Source organism: Oreochromis niloticus, unplaced genomic scaffold (assembly GCF_001858045.2).
Source record: "Oreochromis niloticus isolate F11D_XX unplaced genomic scaffold, O_niloticus_UMD_NMBU tig00002792_pilon, whole genome shotgun sequence".
NCBI lineage: Eukaryota > Metazoa > Chordata > Actinopteri > Cichliformes > Cichlidae > Oreochromis > Oreochromis niloticus.
In genome coordinates this window covers 21,374-32,046 of record NW_020327720.1, presented here as the reverse complement: position 1 = coordinate 32,046, position 10,673 = coordinate 21,374, and positions in this window count along the sequence as shown.

Sequence of the window (10,673 nt, the reverse complement as noted above, 5' to 3'; positions counted from 1 at the left end):
ATTCCTGAGGTGTCTGTCAGGTGTTCATTCCACACCAAACTGTCTGATCCATGAACAGGGAGGGGTCGTTCCCATCACCGGGAGCATGAAAGTGAAATCCATGAAGCTCTCTGCACTCATGAAAGTGAAATCATGAGCTCTCTGCACTCTGTTCATGAGGTAATATACAGCCACAGTTTTGGAGCTTTGTTGGTAACCTCTTTCATTCCCAATCACTTCCACTTCATTATAACTGTGTCAGTTGGTGATATCCTCCTAAGACCAGCAATTCATTTCTGTCCTCCTTTGGGACCGAGGCTGATACTACTACATCATGCACCATATATGAGTCCTGCTGTACTGTCGGGGGCATCCTGGCTTTTGTGGGCTGGCAACAGAACACCAGCTTCCATATTTTATGGCCATGAGAGATTAAGTGATACTTCTGGTTTTTGTAGATTCGATTGCTTAAACTCAAATGGTTTCTTCTTTAATTTGAGCGTCTTAACTTAGATCTAGATTTCAGAAATGCGTAGTAATTATAGGCTTTGCAAAACAAAACTTTTATTCTGTGTTCTTTTAAGTCGACAGAACTTAGTACCTCATGACCGATTCGAACAGTGTCTATACTTCAGGAAGTAGAGGGCAGAATGAGGCAGGAAGGATTTTACTCAGAGCTGTCGAAAAGGAATCAGTCAACGATGAAGTGGAGGAAGCCAGACATCAGAAGGTGAAAGCTAAAAGGAGGTGATGCACCTACCATCCAAAATAAGAACTGTTAAATGTAGGGCTCTGAGGTTTTTAGGCACAACAGTATCAAACAAGCCAACGTAACCACCAAACACGTGATTCTCTGACTACATAAAGAAAATAGGCAACACTTTGAAATAAATTCTTCAATATTAGGAAGTCCATTAAGGTAACACATGAGAACAAATGTCCTCAACAAGGCTGCCAAGGAAAGATGTTCCTTCACAGGCGATCTCCTGTCTGCAAGTTGAGAAACCAAACTCAGAACTTCAGAGCTTATTCAATACATTTTGTCATAATAGACTGTGGGTGTCATCATTTTGCCCATTGTCAGGCTCCTCAATATTTATCAGTATATATATAAATATTCAGTATATTTCTGAGTGCTAACTATAATGTACAAGCAGCTGCTAATAAACTCACTAGCTTTAGCTGATAACTGAGCGGTCCAGCCGTCGATCAAATATGGTTATTCAGAGAATAGTTATCAATGGACATGGTTTCATGCATCTATAATTCTACGTCATTTAAATCTGCAGTATTTTAATGGCTGGCAGGGCATCCTCGGGTTGCATGAATACTGCATAGAGGTCTATGGGACGTATTGTGTAAGTCTCTTGGTCTGTGAGCTCAGTAAAGATTTTTAAAGACAGTTTTCATGAAATAAATGTGGAGTCTATGAAGATGTTCAATATGTTCAACTTGAAGAATATGATCTAACCATGTACACAAGCTTGTATAACAAGTTTTAATTCTTCAATTTCAAAATGAAACAACTGTGTTGTGTTAAGTAAGAGAATAGTCACAAATATGGAGGCTGATATTTGCACAGATGCAACGACAGCTGTAAACTTACAGTTTGCTTTGCACTCGCTGCATTTTCTGTTTCATTATTATACATGTAACAATTTACACATAAAGTTCTTTGATCTTTTTCCTCAGGACATTTTAATGCAGCATAGAACAACCACCGTATCACACAGCTGCTGTGAAAGGTTAAAAACAAGGAGGCAAAAAGACGAAGGAGAGTTAAGATTTTTTTAATTATTTAGTACAAGAAAACAAACACAACAGATGCACACAAAGAGCGTGATCTACTACAAATTTCCGACACAATACAGTTTCAAGTAAGATCATAGCCACATATACTGCAGCTGCTCTGCCTGCTCAGTAACATCTGGAGCAACATGAGGAATTCTCTGTGAAATGTCCTGTCAGGGCTGTGAGAGTGGCTGAAGAGAGATCGTTGGCCAAGTGGGCATGACAGAAGGTAAATCACACCACCTACCACTGCTTCTTACTCTGACCTGTACCGCTCTTGTCCACTATGTACAACATGGAACTTTAATACTGAAAACCAGCTACAATGAGTCACATTACGGTATTTGCGAAAATTCAAATAAAGCTTTATCCTCGATCGGGAAGCAAAGTTTGACTTTCTGGTACCTTTTAGTACCAGAAACTGTTTTTTTTTGTTTGTTTGTTTGTTTTTTTTTATTGAACTTTTAATTGCAAAGCAGGAAAACAGCAGTCACCAGCATATACATAAACAGGACAAAGATGCATCTACATGTATAGCAGGACGTGGGAGGCAGAAAGAAAAAGCCAACAGCAATAGTAATAAACAATGAAAAAGGTTAACAATCGTGCCTTTGTTGCCAGGCTAAATCCCGTAAGCCCGATTTCAACCTCTGAGCAGAAGGAGTGTCCAGATGGGCCAAAAAAGGGTCCCATATGCGATAGAAAAGGAAAGGTTTGTCCTTAAGTGCTGTAGAGAAGGCTTCCATTGGCACAATACATATCACAGACTGTAGCCACTGGTTGACAGATGGAGCCTTATCAGAAATCCACAGTACCATAATGCACTTTCGAGCGTAGTGTAGCAGTATGTGAAGGAGATCTTTGCTGCGAAAGCCGGCAGGTAGCTCATCATTTAGTCCTAACAAGCAAGTCCTTGGACCCAGATGCAGTCGGCAATTAAATATAGTACATAGCTTATCTATGAGTGATCTCCAAAACTGTAGAATAACAGGGCAGCTCCACAGACAATGAAAAAAGGAACCAACAGCAGACTGACATTTGTTACAGAGATTAGGCAAAGCTGGAAACATTATGTGTCTCTTCTCAGGTGTAATATAAAGCCTATTTATAAGTTTAAACTGCCTTTCCCAAATAGAATTAGATGCCAGGGCTTTAAAAGGACGACAACACAACTCATCCCAAGCTTCAGCATCTATAGCGCCTACGTCCGATTCCCATTGGCCCTTAATTTTGTTAGAGTTATCCATTCTAAGATCAGAGAGAATGTTATAAATCTTTTTAGTGATACATTTTAGTTGGGTAGTTTTTACCATGCGTGATTCTATAGGAGAAACACCAAACCCTCCATTAAAATCCTTCAATTTAGAAGTAATATAGTGCTTTACCTGAAAATACTTCAAAAAATCCTTACTGGTCAGACCAAACTTGCTTTTCAGTTGATTAAAAGTAAGAAGAGAGTTCTCATGAACAAGATCACCCACTGTATTGATCCCTTTTTGAGACCAGTTCGCAAAACCAGCCCGAAGACCAGGTAAGAAGTCAGGGTTTTCATGAATAGGAGTAAGAAGGGAGAAACAATTATAATATCCCTCCAGGCGCCTGACTTTGCGCCAAATAATGAGCATATTCTTTAGCACCATATTATCTTGTGTTAGAACTGTGGCTTTAACTGAGGAAATATATAGCAGGTTCCGCAACGGAATGCCCTTTAAAGAAGTGGACTCAGCGCTGAGGTAAATAGAATCCGGATCGTCCATAAACCATTCTGTAAGAAATTTAAACTGTGCAGCCAAGAGGTATTGTGGGAAGGAGGGAGCGGCAAGACCACCTTTCTGAACAGGCAGACACAGAAAACTGTATCTCAGTCTAGGTCTTTTCTTACGCCATATAAAAGAGATAATTGAACCATTTAATTTGACAAAACCTTTTTGGACAGAGCAAGCGGTAACATCTGGAATAAATACAAGAGGCGAGGGAGGATATTCATCTTGACCAGATGAATACGACCTAAGAGAGACAGAGGGAGGCTGCACCACCCATCCAAATCGCGATTGATGGTCTGAATTAAAGGGGTGTAGTTCAGACTAAACATTTCTTTTAGATTCGGTGAAATCTTTACTCCTAAATAAGTGAAACCGGAGGGAGACCAACGAAAAGGCTGAGAAATGTTTGGATCAACCTTATTTAGAACAGAGAGGGGCATAGCCTCACTTCTAGAAAAATTGATCTTGTAGCCTGAGAAGGAGCCGTATTGGGAAATTAACGCAACTAATCTAGGAATTGAGTGAGCAGGAGAATTTAGAAAAATTAAGACGTCATCTGCATAAAGTGAAATCTTATGTTGAGAATTGTTCAAACAGAGTCCTTCAATAGCAGTATCCTTCCTAATGGCTGTGGCAAGGGGTTCCATAGCCAGGGCGAATAACAAGGGGCTCAGCGGGCAGCCCTGCCGACTGCCACGTTCAATACTGAAATTGTCCGACCTATAACCATTGGTAATCACTGCCGAAAGTGGGGAAGTATAAAGGATCTGGATCCATTTAACAAAGTTGTCACCTAAACCAAATTCTTGAAGTGTGAAAAGAAGACACGGCCATTCCAGACGGTCAAAGGCCTTTTCAGCATCAAGTGAGATGACTAGAGCCTCAGGGTTAAACAAAGATGAGTGCTGAATAATGTTAAGTAGGCGCCTCATGCTATGTGTGGAATACCGCCCGCGTATTAGACCATAGCAAACAAGCAGAACTCAAAGTAAAGAATCGATCTCACCAGGCTAGTATCGATCCGATACCGATGCCGACTTGGGATCGATACTATCGATATTTGGATCGATCCGCCCACCACTAGTGTGAAGGAATGAACTGTGTCAATAAAATGTTTGGAGCAGTAGCTTGCAAAGCATAAGTGGATGCTATGTTATTTTTAACAAGCGCTACGAAGACAACACATGGTACCAGGAGTAAAAGTGGAAGAGTGGAAGCGATAGCAGTTCAAAGTTCTGTTTGAGATGGAAAGTTTGAAACCACAGAAAGGACTGAAACTGGTGGGGAATGTGGACAGCAACTGGTGGTGTTTTAAGCAGCAGTTTGAGCTGTACATGGCTGCCATGGGACTGGACTCTAAACCTGATGCCAGGAAAATTGCATTGCTGCTCACGGTAGCTGGTCCTCAAGCCATTGAAGTCTTCAACACGTTTGAGTTTGAGGAAGTTGGTGACAGGAATAAGTACGACAAAGTGGTTGAAAAGTTTGATGCACACTGTTCACCACAGAAGAACACAGTATATGAAAGGTATGTTTTCCGATCTCGGACGCAGCAACCAGAAGAGACTTTTGATTGCTTTGTGACTGATTTGAAGCTAAAGGCACAGTCATGTGATTTTGGAGAGCTGAAAGATTCTATGGTTCGTGATCGAATTGTGTATGGGATCCATGATAAACGTACTAGAGAACGGCTGCTCAGAGATTCCAAACTGACTCTAGATGAAGCAGAAAGACTGAGTCATGCAAGTGAGTTAGCCCTGCAGCATGCAAGGACATTTAATGAGACAAGCGTCACTGCAGTACATGATAGTGTACTCGAAGCACAGGCCGAGGGGGCGGTGTGGCAGCATTTTTCACACCAGCCTATTAATTAACGAAAGACCAAGACAGACTTTTAATTCATTTGAAAGCCTGATGCTTAGCCTCGTCCACCCCAGCTGTAAAACTCAGAAACCAGTCTTACTTGTTATCATCTATCGTCCACCTGGGCCTTACACAGAGTTTCTCTCTGATTTCTCAGACTTTTTATCGGATTTAGTGCTCAGCTCAGATAAAATAATTATTGTGGGTGATTTTAACATCCATGTAGATGCTAAAAATGACAGCCTCAACATCACATTTAATCTGTTATTAGACTCAATTGGCTTCTTTCAAAATGTAAAAGAACCCACCCACCACTTTAATCACACTCTAGATCTTGTTTTAACATATGGCATAGAAACTGAACATTTAACAGTGTTTCCTGAAAACCCTCTGCTGTCTGATCATTTCCTGATAACATTTACATTTACAATAATTGATTACACAGCAGTGGAGAGTAGACTTTATCAAAGTAGATGTCTTTCTGAAAGTGCTGTAACTAAGTTTAAGAATATAATCCACCCACTGTTATCATCTTCAATGCCCTGTACCAACATAGAGCAGGGCAGCTATCTGAACGCTACTCCAACAGAGGTCGATTATCTTGTTAATAATTTTACCTCCTCACTACGTACGACTCTGGATACTGTAGCTCCTGTGAAAACTAAGGTCTCAAATCCGAAGTACCTGACTCCGTGGTATAATTCTCAAACACGTAGCCTAAAGCAGATTACTCGTAAGCTGGAGAGGAAATGGCGTGTCACAAATTTAGAGGATCATCATTTAGCCTGGAGAAATAGTTTGCTGCTTTATAAGAAAGCCCTCCGCAAAGCCAGAACATCTTACTATTCGTCACTGATTGAAGAAAATAAGAACAACCCCAGGTTTCTCTTCAGCACTGTAGCCAGGCTGACAAAAAGTCAGAGCTCTGTTTAGCCAACAATCCCTTTAACGTTAACTAGTAATGACTTCATGAACTTCTTCACAGATAAAATTTTTATCATTAGAGAAAAAATTACCAATAATCATCCCACAGATGTAATATTATCTACAGCTACTTTTAGTACCATCGATGTTAAGTTAGACTCTTTTTCTCCAATTGATCTTTCTGAGTTAACTTCAATAATTAATTCCTCCAAACCATCAACGTGTCTTTTAGACCCCATTCCTACAAAACTGCTCAAAGAAGTCCTGCCATTAATTAATTCTTCAATCCTAAATATGATCAACCTATCTCTAATAATCGGCTATGTACCACAGGCCTTCAAGCTGGCTGTAGTTAAACCGTTACTTAAAAAGCCATCTCTAGACCCAGCTGTCTTAGCTAATTATAGGCCAATCTCCAACCTTCCTTTCATATCAAAAATCCTTGAAAGAGTAGTTGTCAAACAGCTAACAGATCATCTGCAGAGGAATGGCTTATTTGAAGAGTTTCAGTCAGGTTTCAGAGCTCATCACAGCACAGAAACAGCTTTAGTGAAGGTTACAAATGATCTTCTTATGGCCTCTGACAGTGGACTCATCTCTGTGCTTGTCCTGCTAGACCTCAGTGCAGCGTTCGATACTGTTGACCATAATATCCTATTAGAGCGATTAGAACATGCTGTAGGTATTACAGGTACTGCACTGCAGTGGTTTGTATCATATCTATCTAATAGACTCCAATTTGTACATGTAAATGGAGAGTCCTCTTCACACACTAAGGTCAATTATGGAGTTCCACAGGGTTCAGTGCTAGGACCAATTCTGTTTACATTATACATGCTTCCCTTAGGCAGCATCATTAGAAGACATAGCATAAATTTTCACTGCTATGCAGATGACACGTAGCTCTATCTATCCATGAAGCCAGGTAACACACACCAATTAGTTAAACTGCAGGAATGTCTTAAAGACATAAAGACCTGGATGGCCGCTAACTTTCTGCTTCTTAATTCAGATAAAACTCAGGTTATTGTACTCGGCCCTGAAAATCTTAGAAATATGGTATCTAACCAGATTCTTACTCTGGATGGCATTACCTTGGCCTCCAGTAATGCTGTGAGGAACCTTGGAGTCATTTTTGACCAGGACATGTCCTTCAATGCACATATTAAACAAATATGTAAGACTGCTTTCTTCCATTTGCGCAACATCTCTAAAATTAGAAATATCCTGTCTCAGAGTGATGCTGAAGAACTAGTTCATGCATTTATTACTTCCAGGCTGGACTACTGTAATTCACTATTATCAGGATGTCCTAAAACTTCACTGAAAAGTCTTCAGCTAATCCAAAATGCTGCAGCAAGACTCCTGACAGGGACTAGAAAGAGAGAGCATATTTCTCCTGTTTTGGCTTCCCTTCATTGGCTTCCTGTTAAATCCAGAATTGAATTCAAAATCCTGCTCCTCACATACAAGGTCTTAAATAATCAGGCCCCATCTTATCTTAATGACCTTGTAGTACCATATCACCCTATTACAGCACTTCGCTCTCGCTCTGCAGGCCTACTTGCTGTTCCTGAGTATTTAAAAGTAGAATGGGAGGGAGAGCCTTCAGTTTTCAGGCCCCTCTTCTGTGGAACCAGCTTCCAGTTTGGATTCGGGAGACAGACACTATCTCTACTTTCAAGATTAGGCTTAAAACTTTCCTTTTTGCTAAAGCATATAGTTAGGGCTGGACCAGGTGACCCTGAATCCTCCCTTAGTTATGCTGCAATAGACGTAGGCTGCCGGGGATTCCCATGATGCATTGAGTTTTTCCTTTCCAGTCACCTTTCTCACTCACTATGTGTTAATAGACCTCTCTGCATTGAACCATATCTGTTATTAATCTCTGTCTCTCTTCCACAGCATATCTTTACCCTGTTTTCCTTCTCTCACCCCAACCGGTCGCAGCAGATGGCCCCGCCCCTCCCTGAGCCTGGTTCTGCCGGAGGTTTCTTCCTGTTAAAAGGGAGTTTTTCCTTCCCACTGTTGCCAAAGTGCTTGCTCATAGGGGGTCATATGATTGTTGGGTTTTTCTCTGTATTTATTATTGTGCGATCTACTGTACAATATACAGTAAAGCGCCTTGAGGCGACTTTTGTTGTGATTTGGCACTATATAAATAAAATTGAACTGAATTGAATAGTGCAAAAATAGCTGTGGTTAAAAAGAAAATGAGGAAGAATATGTCGCAGAAGTCCAGCAAAGAGGATACAGTGTACTCCTGTAAGCGATGTGGTGGCTGACATGAACCGAGACAGTGTCAAGCTTATGGCAAAAGATGTTTGAAATGCAATGGAAAAAATCATTTTGCCAAACAATGTCTGTCGAAAGCCAAACCCAAATCGGTACATGTAGTTGAAGAGACTGATTTAAGCGAGACTTTCTTTGTGGGCATAGTGTCACTTGAGGATGTAAAAAGTGAGCATAACGTAGCAGAAGACAGTGAGCGACGCTCAGATTATGAAGACACGTGGATTGTTTCACTCCCAATACAAGGAACTTTGGTGGCACTAAGGATTGATACAGGTGCACAGGCAAACCTAATCAGCATGACAGAGATCAATGCTATGAAACCAAAGCCCAAAATAATAACGAAAGGAGTGCCTCTAAAAGACTACAATGCAAAGAATATTGAAAGTAGTGGTCAATGCAGACTTAAAGTGACAATAAAACATAAAGATTATGATGTATTGTTTAATGTTGTTCCAGAAGGTTGTGACTGCTGGGTGGCGTGACATCCAAAAGATTAAACCTAGTAGAAAGAGTGTATCACATCATCTGTGCAGAAGCAGCAAGTGGACAGCGAGGCGCAGTTGACTCCATTGTACAGCATTATGAGGATGTCTTCAAAGGTTTGGGATGTCTACCATGCACTTACAGTATCCAGCTGAAAGAGGATGCAGAGCCAGTGATCCATTCACCACGTAGAGTCCCAGCTCCACTGAAGGGCCGTTTAAAGAAAGAACTGGACAGGATGTCACAGTTGCAGGTCATTACAAAAGTGGAAGAACCAACTGAGTGGGTAAACTCAATGGTGTGTGTGGATAAAAGGAATAAAAACAATGATTTGAGAATATGCATGGACCCTGGCGATTTAAATCAAGCCGTAAAGCGTGAGCACTACCAGATACCAAAGCGTGAAGAGATTGCAAGTGAAATGGCAGGTGCCAAATACTTCTCAAAGCTAGATGCAGCACAGGGGTTTTGGCAAATAAAGCTAGATGAGAAAAGTTCAAAATACTGTACTTTCAATACACCTTTTGGCAGGTACAGATTCCTCAGAATGCCATTTGGCATAATCTCAGCATCTGAGATTTTTCATCGTGCCATGGACAACATGTTAGAGGGATTACAAAGTGTTCGCTGTTATGTTGATGATGTGGTTATTTGGGGCTCCACCCTACAAGAACATAATGAAAGACTGGTGAAGGTGCTGCAACGGGTGAGGGAGGATGGATTAAAGTTAGATCATGAGAAGTGTCATTTTGGTGTAAAGGAAATAACATTTTTGGGAGACAAATTCTCTGCTGGAGGTATTGAGCCAGATGAAAGAAAAATAAAAGCCATCGCAACAATGCCACGCCCGACAGATAAGAGAGGTGTGCTCAGAGTGATGGGAATGATAAACTTTGTTGGAAAATTCATACCTAACTTGTCAGTGAGAACATCAGCTCTAAGGGAGTTACTTCGTGATTCCATAGAATTTAAATGGACAGCGAGGCATGAAAAGGAATGGAATGATTTAAAAACCACACTGACAACGCGCCCAGTGCTTGCATATTATGATCCAACTAAGAGTTTGAAAATCTCAACAGATGCCTCAAAGGATGGGCTTGGAGCTGTTTTACTTCAAGCTGAAGAGGGGAGCTGGAAACCAGTTGCTTATGCTTCTAGATCCATGACTGAGTCTGAAACCAGATATGCTCAGATTGAGAAAGAATGTCTTGGGCTGGCATATGGACTTGATATTTTTCACTGTTATGTTTATGGTCTTCCTACCTTTACAGTTGAGACAGATCATCGTCCACTTGTGTCAATCATTAAGAAAAGTCTGAATGAGATGTCGCCGAGGATTCAACGTCTCATGATGAAACTGCAGAGGTACAGCTTTGACTTGATATACACACCAGGCAAGCATTTAGCTTTAGCAGACGCACTGTCGCGAGCATCACAGGTGTGTCACGCGAGCTCCACTGAGACAGAAGTAGACGATCATGTTAATATGATAGTGGAGTCTCTGCCAGTGTCTGACGCAAAGATAAAACAAGTATGTGAGGAGACAGCTGCAGACAGGGAGCTGCAAACGGTGAT